The sequence below is a fragment of the Lepidothrix coronata genome, unplaced genomic scaffold, assembly GCF_001604755.1.
Source record: "Lepidothrix coronata isolate B3197 unplaced genomic scaffold, Lepidothrix_coronata-1.0 Scaffold12, whole genome shotgun sequence".
In the NCBI taxonomy this organism is placed as follows: domain Eukaryota; kingdom Metazoa; phylum Chordata; class Aves; order Passeriformes; family Pipridae; genus Lepidothrix; species Lepidothrix coronata.
The window spans coordinates 839,665-848,372 of record NW_016690192.1 but is presented as its reverse complement, the minus strand read 5'-3'; the positions used below and the strand labels follow the sequence as shown (position 1 = coordinate 848,372).

Here is an 8,708-nt window from a genome sequence, read left to right as displayed (position 1 = left end):
GGGTTTGTTTTGGGGTTTGTTTTGGGGTTTGTTTTGGGGTTTGTTTTGGGGTTTGTTTTGGGGTTTGTTTTGGGGTTTGTTTTGGGGTTTGTTTTTTGTGGCATCAAACAATTTATCTTGCCGTGGCAAACTGGGCTGTTACTACCCCATCTAAGAGAAGAGGTGCATTTGCAATTAGTCATGAGATAAAAAATGGGAGGACTGTTGTTTTGTTAGCATTGGATCAGATGTTGTGAACTAGGGACCAACAGACATTCTGCAAAATTTGGCATAACTGCAGAGTTTTTGGCCCAAACCTTGTAATTTATTATCATAGGGCTCTGCATAAATCTTTCCATAGGCAGGTATTTCTAACACCTGGTACCTAAGACTGGTTGGTGACCAAAGGTGTGGATTGTTTTTTTTTTCTTGAAATACTAAAACTAGTTTTATTTGTGGTGCCTGATATCACTGGTGGGTAGAAGTGATTTAATTTCTTCTGAACTAAGTGGGCTTTAAAAAAATGCAGCAGGTGGATGAGGTAGTGCTGGTACAGCTTTCCTTTAATGTAGGAAAGTGGAACGTAATTGCATCAAGTAGTGGTTTTGAAATATCAGATGTCCATTAGTGCATAATTAGCAAGTTAATGATGTGTTGCCAAACATATGGTGACCTCTTTTTCTCCGCCAAACTTGTAGCCACTGTTGCTTATTGCATTAGCTTCTTGGAAAATGTGCACCAGTGGCGGTATCTACTGGGCCTGTCTCCTTGAATTACTGGAAGTGGACTGGAGGTCTTTGTAATGCTGAACATACGTGAAAATATTATCCATAATTTTCGCCATTGCCCTGAGCACATCTGGGCCCAGAAAGTCTGGGCTACCTTAAAACACAATATGACAAAAGCAAAAGATGAATAGAAGGGAAATTCTGAGCACTCCATAAATAGAAGCGAGTTAAATTCTTACTGATCTGGTTCCAATGGGTTGCAAGGACCTGAGACCAGGATCTGGCACCCAGTCCTTCTACATGCTTTTCTGTGGTACATCCATAGTGCACAATTGTCTGAAGGAATAGTTGCAGATTTACTTTTATATTTTATTCACCCAAGACGGACTAGCTTAGGAAAGCCAGGTTATTCACCAAAATAAGTCTCTTGCAATAAGCTTGAATCTAAATGTGGACATTTTAATTGGAAATGGTTGCTGATTAGAAAGGAATGTTCTTTTGTTCATTTCTGACATAGTACATTATGTTAGGTCAAGTTCCTTTTGGTTCATATTAATGAGATGACTGCACCGATGATTAAAAAATAATAATTAAAAAATTGTTCTCTTTAGCTACAAAATCTTTGTGTTTGGACAGCAAGTGTTGTCTAGGGTGAGCAATTGCACGTTCCATCAGAACCAATTTTGGTGTTTGATTATGGGCTGACAAATAGCTCTGTGCACATTGTAATATTATTCCAGTGATGATACTGGCCTTGGAAATGCTTCGTGCTCAATGGCAGATGCAATGCAGATTTCAGTGGATAAAGTAAAACACTTAAAATTTTCCTTATAATTTGACAGCTACAATTTAGATATTTGCCTGGGGCTTTTGTAGGGTAGTCAGCTGGACTTTTGAAGTCAGGAATTTTTTTTTTTTGTCCCAAATCAAGCTTGAATTACCTTGAGCCATAAGTGTCTGGCATATCTTTATGCTGCTGTGTTCCTTTTCTTTGCCATGTTCAAGTTGTTCTGCTGGTAACATCTCCCTGTGTTTTGATCACCAACTCTCATTGTCATGCCTCCTTCCATGCTGGCTTTCACATAGATCTGCCTCCATCTCTTGAAAGATTAAGTGATCTATCTCTCCCTTTTCCTGTTCTTTTTGGATATAGTTGGTTTCCCCCATGAAAAATGATGCCTGTACCCTAATAAAGATGAGTTGTGCTGTGCACTGCTCTGGATGGTCTTACGGTGTTACCTTTAAAAATGTTGCATTTGCTAGTGCTGTGTTAAAGTTTACAACTATACAAGAAATATTTCTTGCTTTGCTCAGTCTGAAAGGCCCTGAGTTGTAGGGTACTGCACAGCCTACTGCTCCTGTTAAATATATATATAGGGCCAAATTCTTGGCTTGCATAACTCTGCATACTCTGTATGTTTATGCTTGCTTGGACCATGTTCTTATTTACTTTAACTTATTACTCACAGCATCAAACTGTAAGTCAAATGGTAGAATGACTCAGAATTCTTCAACTGCTGATGAAGTCAGGATTGTAGCTGATTTTGCCACCTCTGAAACTTACTATTTGTGCTGAGCACAATCTAATCATAGAAAAATAGAATATAAAACTTTGCCAGTTCTCCTTCACTTGAGATTGGGGGGGCAGGGGAAGATATATAAAAAAAGTTAGAGGTTATAGAACAAATTGGTGCCTTATTCCAGAGGAACACAGAAGTACTTAGAAGTGTACATGGGAATTAGAAGGTGACATTTTCTTTGCAATAAATGTTTGCTAAACATAGGGGGCAAAATTAAGTAACAAAAATAATTTTTGCTTAACACAGGGGGAAAGAGAAGAAATCTTCTTGTCCCCATTGTAAGAAGATCTTGCTAGATGTCAATCCACTGGAGAATTTATTCAAGCAACTGTGGTTGGTTTGGGGGGGGGAAACACCTTGACTTAACTAAATCCAATTTTGAAGTTAGTCCTTCTAGAGTACTGAGTTGGACAAGAGAGAGACAGAAAGCCTTTTCCTATCTGAATTTTTCTGTGATTCTTCTACCAGTTTGAACAAAAATATCTAAGATTTCCTCCAATAATATTAGCCTGCATGATTTTTGTTCTGTTCTGAAGAAATATCTTTGGTGGGAGAGTGGGTTTCCAAATGTTCTGCTTTCATTTTGATATTTATTTGAAGTGGGAAAGAGGGCAGACAGAATGTCAGGAACTGATGAATTTAAAGAAAGCTAAAAGAATCATCATTTAAACTAGGCAGAAAGTGGTGTCACCATTTGACAGTTTAAGGCCTTTAGAAATCTTTCCCATTTTGAGCTGAGTGAAGCTGTGAAATGATAAGCAACCAGGGTTTTTTTGGTTGAGCTAGGTGAGGGAGGATTTTCTGTGTCTTTGTTTGAGAACAAGTCAACTAAAACATGCCTTTCTTATTTTTAACCTTATTCCCACTTCCCCACTATAAACCAGTCAAGTATAAAATGCAGATAAGATAGGCATGAACAAGAAATATGGAACTTGAGAATACTACCTTAACTTTGAAACTCAAATTGTGTTAAAATTAATCCTTTCTAGCAAAACAATCATTTGAATTAATTGGTGTGTTATTTTCCCACATAATACCATTTATTTTAAGCTTCCTAGTTGTTTAAAGACCTCATCTTTGATCAATGGCTGGAATATTTCAGAAGTAAGCAGGTTTTTTTTCTGAGGTGAAATGTATATCTTGAAGGTGTAGTTAAGGAAGTCAAGGAATCATACCTTTGCCTGCTCTTTAAAAGACTATTTTTAATCTTGACATCCTAAATAACTGTTTAAATCATCTACAAGAAGAAATATATCAATACCATGATCTTATATTAAAAAAACCCACCAGATGTGACTGCCAGAGTATGTGTATTTATAGCTTCTCTATTGCTGCTGTAATCTGCATTCATTTCTCTGTGACTCCAGAATTGTACAAGCAAGACTGCATCTCTTAAAAGCATTTGAATGATTACTTGTTCATGTCAGTGTGTGTAGTGAAGCAAAGGAAAATTCTTCTCCTTTCCTCTGTTAATATACCCTGTAAATAAATACTTGTTTGATCTACATCATGCATATTAATTCAGTAGAAAATCTGTGATCTCTTACGGCCTCGGATGAACTGTCTTCCTTATTACTATTTTTCCTCGATGCCTTTTTAGAAATGGAAAGTGCACTTTAAGTTTTCTGTAGCCAAAGATGCTGCCGAGTATTATGAGCAATTAGAATATGCTTATTTTAGAAGGTTGCTTAAAAGAGACTTAACAGTAGGAAAAATTGGTGCAAACTCTGCTTTTTAGAAGTGGTGCACCTGGGTTCTGATACATTATGCTCATGTGAAGAGGACAGGACTGGGTCTCTTTGGAGCACCCATTTAGCTGTTGGCAAGTGATTAAGTGGCACTTGACTATGTTCTGCAATATGTGGAAAAGTCTGATCTTTGGCTTCTTAAACTAGAAACTGTGAAGTAATAATGAAGGCAAGAAATTCGTGGAATGAAGTTAATAATATTTCGGGTTCACACTTTTCCCACTCGTTTTATTTTAGACCGAAAACAAAGTGCATCTGTAGTGAACTGGAACGATCAGCTACCTAGAGATATTTCCATTAAAGGTTTCTACTGCAGTATCATTTTAGAAGCTCTTTTTTAGTTTTCTTTAGAATGAAAATGTGCTGATAGTCACGGAGGAAAAAAAAAAAAAAATCCTTTCCCCACTATATTTTTCCCGGAGGATTATTTTTATTACCGATGTGCATGAATTACAGTAGGATGAGGTAGCTACATCAGGCATTAACACAACCCTTCAGTGTAACGTTTCAGCCCTAAGATTAATCTAAATCTACCCAGGCATCTAAAAGCAAATGAGAGGAAGTAGGAAATGAAGGCTTAAAAAAAAAAAAGGGGAAGAGGAGATCTATCTCAGGGGCATGATTTATGTAGTTTTCCGGGATTACAGTGAAATCTGTGAGTGCTGAAATACAGTCTCTGGATTCCGTAGAAATACAAAACAAAACATTATTTTAAGCGCCAAAAAAAGCCTCTTTTGCCAGTGCTCTAAAAAATGTCAGTGACCCGTTTGTTCTTGATCTGCTTTTCCACAGCACAAAGATGATGTACGAGACCAGTGCCAGAAGACTGGGCACTGTAATTTTTATTGGGGCAGGAAGATTTGGGGAGCTCCTGTGCAAGTCCTCTTGTCTGCAGAGGCAGTGAGGAAGGGTGAGATGTCAAGGTCACTAAAATTTGACTTCTCTCCTTGTCTGAGCCTCTATCTTTGTTTCTCAGTTTCCCCCTCCTTCACCCCTGTGCCTTTGAAAACATGGGTAAAACTAAAACTAATTTATTTTAGCTTTTTGGTGTTTTGGAGAACTGTTATTGTCCAGGAACCCTAAGGCAGACTCCTACTGCTCTGAGCTCTTTTCTTCCCCTGCTTATGCTGGTATGTTGAGATGGCAGGGAACACTGTCACTGCCTTTTCCCACACAAATGTGCAGTGCTCAGTGTGACAGTGTCCCACCCGCACTGGGGGCCTCCAGATGCAGATTAATTTAAAGACTAAAGATGATACAATTTTTCGAACAGTCACAGCTGACCAAATAAACTCTTACCATGCTTAAAAATTAAAAAAAAGAAGAAAAATTATCCATTTTAAATGCAAAATTAGCCACACAGCACCTGCCCTGATTTATATTTTTTTTTTCCTAAAGTAGCACATCTCTTTGCTGACGCTTGACTGCAGTGACTCATCATAGGAGGCTAAATCAGCCATGGAGCGTAATGCAGCGTGACTGATTTAGCCAGCTCTGATGCAGCATGATGAGAGTAACTTGGACCAGGAAATTTCAGCTTTCTCCCTCCTCTCCCAGGCTAAGAACAAAGGGAAAGTTAACCATCTTTCCAGCAGTTAAGTATCTTGCTTAAGGGTGAAGCTTTTTGTTTGTTTTCTGTCAGCTAAGAATCTTGTGTGTAGGAAATAAACATTAAGGTCTTGAACCAGAACTCTTGAGGGATGTGCAGGCAGAGCTTCTTAAAAACATCGAGTATAACAAGTCTTCAGTGCTTTCTTCCCCTCAGACAATTACTCAAATGTGTGATGAGGATTTTTGAAGATAATTCCTTAAAATATTGCCTTGTGTGGTATAATACACACAGAATATACATGTTGTTTATGCTCACACAGGAGCTCCCCAAAATCTGAGACCTGACTGAAGTACACCTGCTCATCCAGTCACTCTGCATCAGCTGAGCCACCCTGGCTGCCTCTGGGCACTTCTGATGCCCTTCTGGTCAGAAGCAGTAACATCATCCTGCCCAAATACCTTTTCCTGGGATTTAAGCACAGATAATCTTTTTCACAGGGTGAGCATACTGAACCACAGGAATCATCCCAGGTGAGAGGTTTCCCAGGACTGAGCAATTTGATTGTGTGTCTGAGCTTTTGTTCTTGGATGCTCTGTACTTTTCTGCTGACATGAGGGAAGTTGGCTTTATACCCCAGTCACTGAAATTCAGACCAGGCCATAGTGCAGAATGTCAATCAAATGGTGCATTTTGAGATGAAACGGAGTAGGCTCAGAGGCAAAGGGTGAGTGAAGGTTTCCTGTCTGTGCTGCGTGTTCTCATTTTTGAAAAATCAAGTTGGATGCAAGTTCCACTGTACAGGAGTGGCCACATTTTGCAAAGGGGAAATGTACCCAGATAATCCTGTTTGAGAATATAAGTGGGCTGTTTGAAATAACCAGCATCATTTGAAACCAGATCCTAAAGTGGAAGAACAGAAAATAGAAAGGTACAAAGAAGGAGCTTCTCTAAATACTTGTGTTTCTCCAGATGTTTGGCTGAATCATGTCAGAGAACCAAGTGTGAGTGGCTTGTGCTGTTCTTTCCAAATGCAGGTATTAGGGTAATGATGAGGTACTCTGCTTACACAGTCTTTTCTGCCTTGAATATGGTCCCTGGCATCTCTTCTTACTGAGCATCAGTGATTTAGGAGTCTTGCAACACAGACTTTTGGTGCAGGTATCAATCAGCTCGAAGTGCTGGCCTCTGTGTATATGTGTACACATATATATTCATATAAAAATATATATTCTTTTTCTTGTAAGACAAAAGGTGCACTGAAGAAAATGGGTTTAACTTCACAATTGCCTGGGATCAGCTTCTGAGCCCAGGAAAATCAATTGTCAAGCCTTAGTCCAATGGAACATCCTGAGAAACTACATCTGATTTTGTTTTCTACTACTTCCAAGAGTTTTGATATATAAAAAAAAAAAGATATTTCAGCCTTGGAATTCAGCAAATAGCCTCCTCCAAGTGAAAAGGAAAAATTCATTATAAGATATACAGATTTTTTTTTTTTTCTCCCCTATTGCTGTTCTGTGAAGGGTATGTGGTGACAGCTGTTTCTGCACAACAAATGCTGGTACAAGTACCTCTCTTGTGCTGGTTCCCATGCATTGGTTTTGAAATACTTATTGATTGCATCTTTTCTCAAGGTTTGTTTCACAATACAGCTCAAGATTTTTAGATATTCGTATAATAACGATTGGGATCTACACATTGCTCTGCAGCCTGAAGAATGTCATTGTATAACCAGAAACTCTTCAACTGAACTGCATCTTGTTAGATACAGTGGTCAGCCAGCGTGGCTCAGTTCAGAGTCTTCTGTGGAGGCCAAAACTTAGTTATCATTTTTCTGATACTTTTGTATAAGACATATGATGTTAGTTCCCTAAAGGACCTACAGAAACCCAAACAAAACAACATCATGAATTCTGATTTTTTGCTCTTATATGATCAAAGGAGTAGGAGTAATTGGAAAGTAGAATTGTGCAGTGAACAGTGAGGAACATAGGCATATTATCCCTTCACTTGGAGTCAGACTTACTCACTGTATCCACCACAGAAACCCATATTGAATCTGAAAGAAATAGCTGAAGATGACTTTGTGCTAAAGGGTAGAGCCCAATAATGATGTTTAATAATGATGTATGAACTTGAAGTAGGAAAATAGGATGGCATAACCAGTGCATTGACAGAGAGGGAGGAATTGGTGTGTGGGTTGGGTTTCTGTTCATAGGAGATGGGGCTTTGTGGATGCAGGATGAGAAAAACATTACATGTAGCAGGACAGATGTTCAGGAACTGCATAATGGAAAAATTGCAAGACTTCAGCAATTTGTTTATTAAACAAATCAATATTCAAATAAGCTGCACTGACTTTTTTTTTTTGCTTATCTAATATATCCTATATTTCCTTCAATATGTATCTCTGCGCGTACTTAAAATGTTACTCCCCTGTACAGCTTGGTTAAAATCTTTTAAGTGTTGTACTCTTGTTAGTTTTAAACAGCGCTTTATTAAGCAATTCAATTGTCTTCATCACCTTCTACAAAAATATGAAACCGTTTTGCATATTTATGTAGTATTTCTGCCAATACCTGCCAGATACCTTACAAACGTAGTTCATTATAAGTAACTTAAATATTAAGCACAGATTTTAGAAATGATTGTTCTGTGTGTGTCAAGGGACAATTCTGTGCTTTTTTGCTGGTACTAAGCTCAATTGTTTTGCCTCGGTGATGCAGAATCTCACAGAATGCAGTACACAAACACCGAGTTCATGTTTCCACTGCAGTCCTTTCACTACTGTGAAGTTAACAGTGAGTGGTGCTCTTCAGTGTCTTGCTCTTCACTGGAAATCCTGTTATTTATGCTTGTTCCCGGGGGCCTGGGGTTATATCTGGGGCTTAACTCTGTTGGGAGGTGATAGATGATCTGTTGTTGTCTTCAGCAAGAACCAATTTAAGCCTGAAATTCTTGTCAGGCCCACTCTTTCCAGCCTCCTCCAACATAATGTCTTTCCAGCCTGAGGCCATCTTCCTGCCCACTGCCGCTCCTGTAGGATGTATGAATTTTATTTGGAAACCCACAATGATTTTCTTTAATAACTGTGTGAAAGTGTTTATAAAACTATTTTAAG

At 38.5% G+C, this 8,708-nt stretch overlaps 1 protein-coding gene across 1 annotated transcript in view; it reads left to right on the top strand.

The window, feature by feature from the left end:
* LOC108492771 (BEN domain-containing protein 5-like) overlaps window positions 1-8,708 on the top strand; it is a 922,669-nt gene that overhangs the window by 666,581 nt on the left and 247,380 nt on the right. The gene's annotated exons all lie outside the window — the stretch shown is intronic.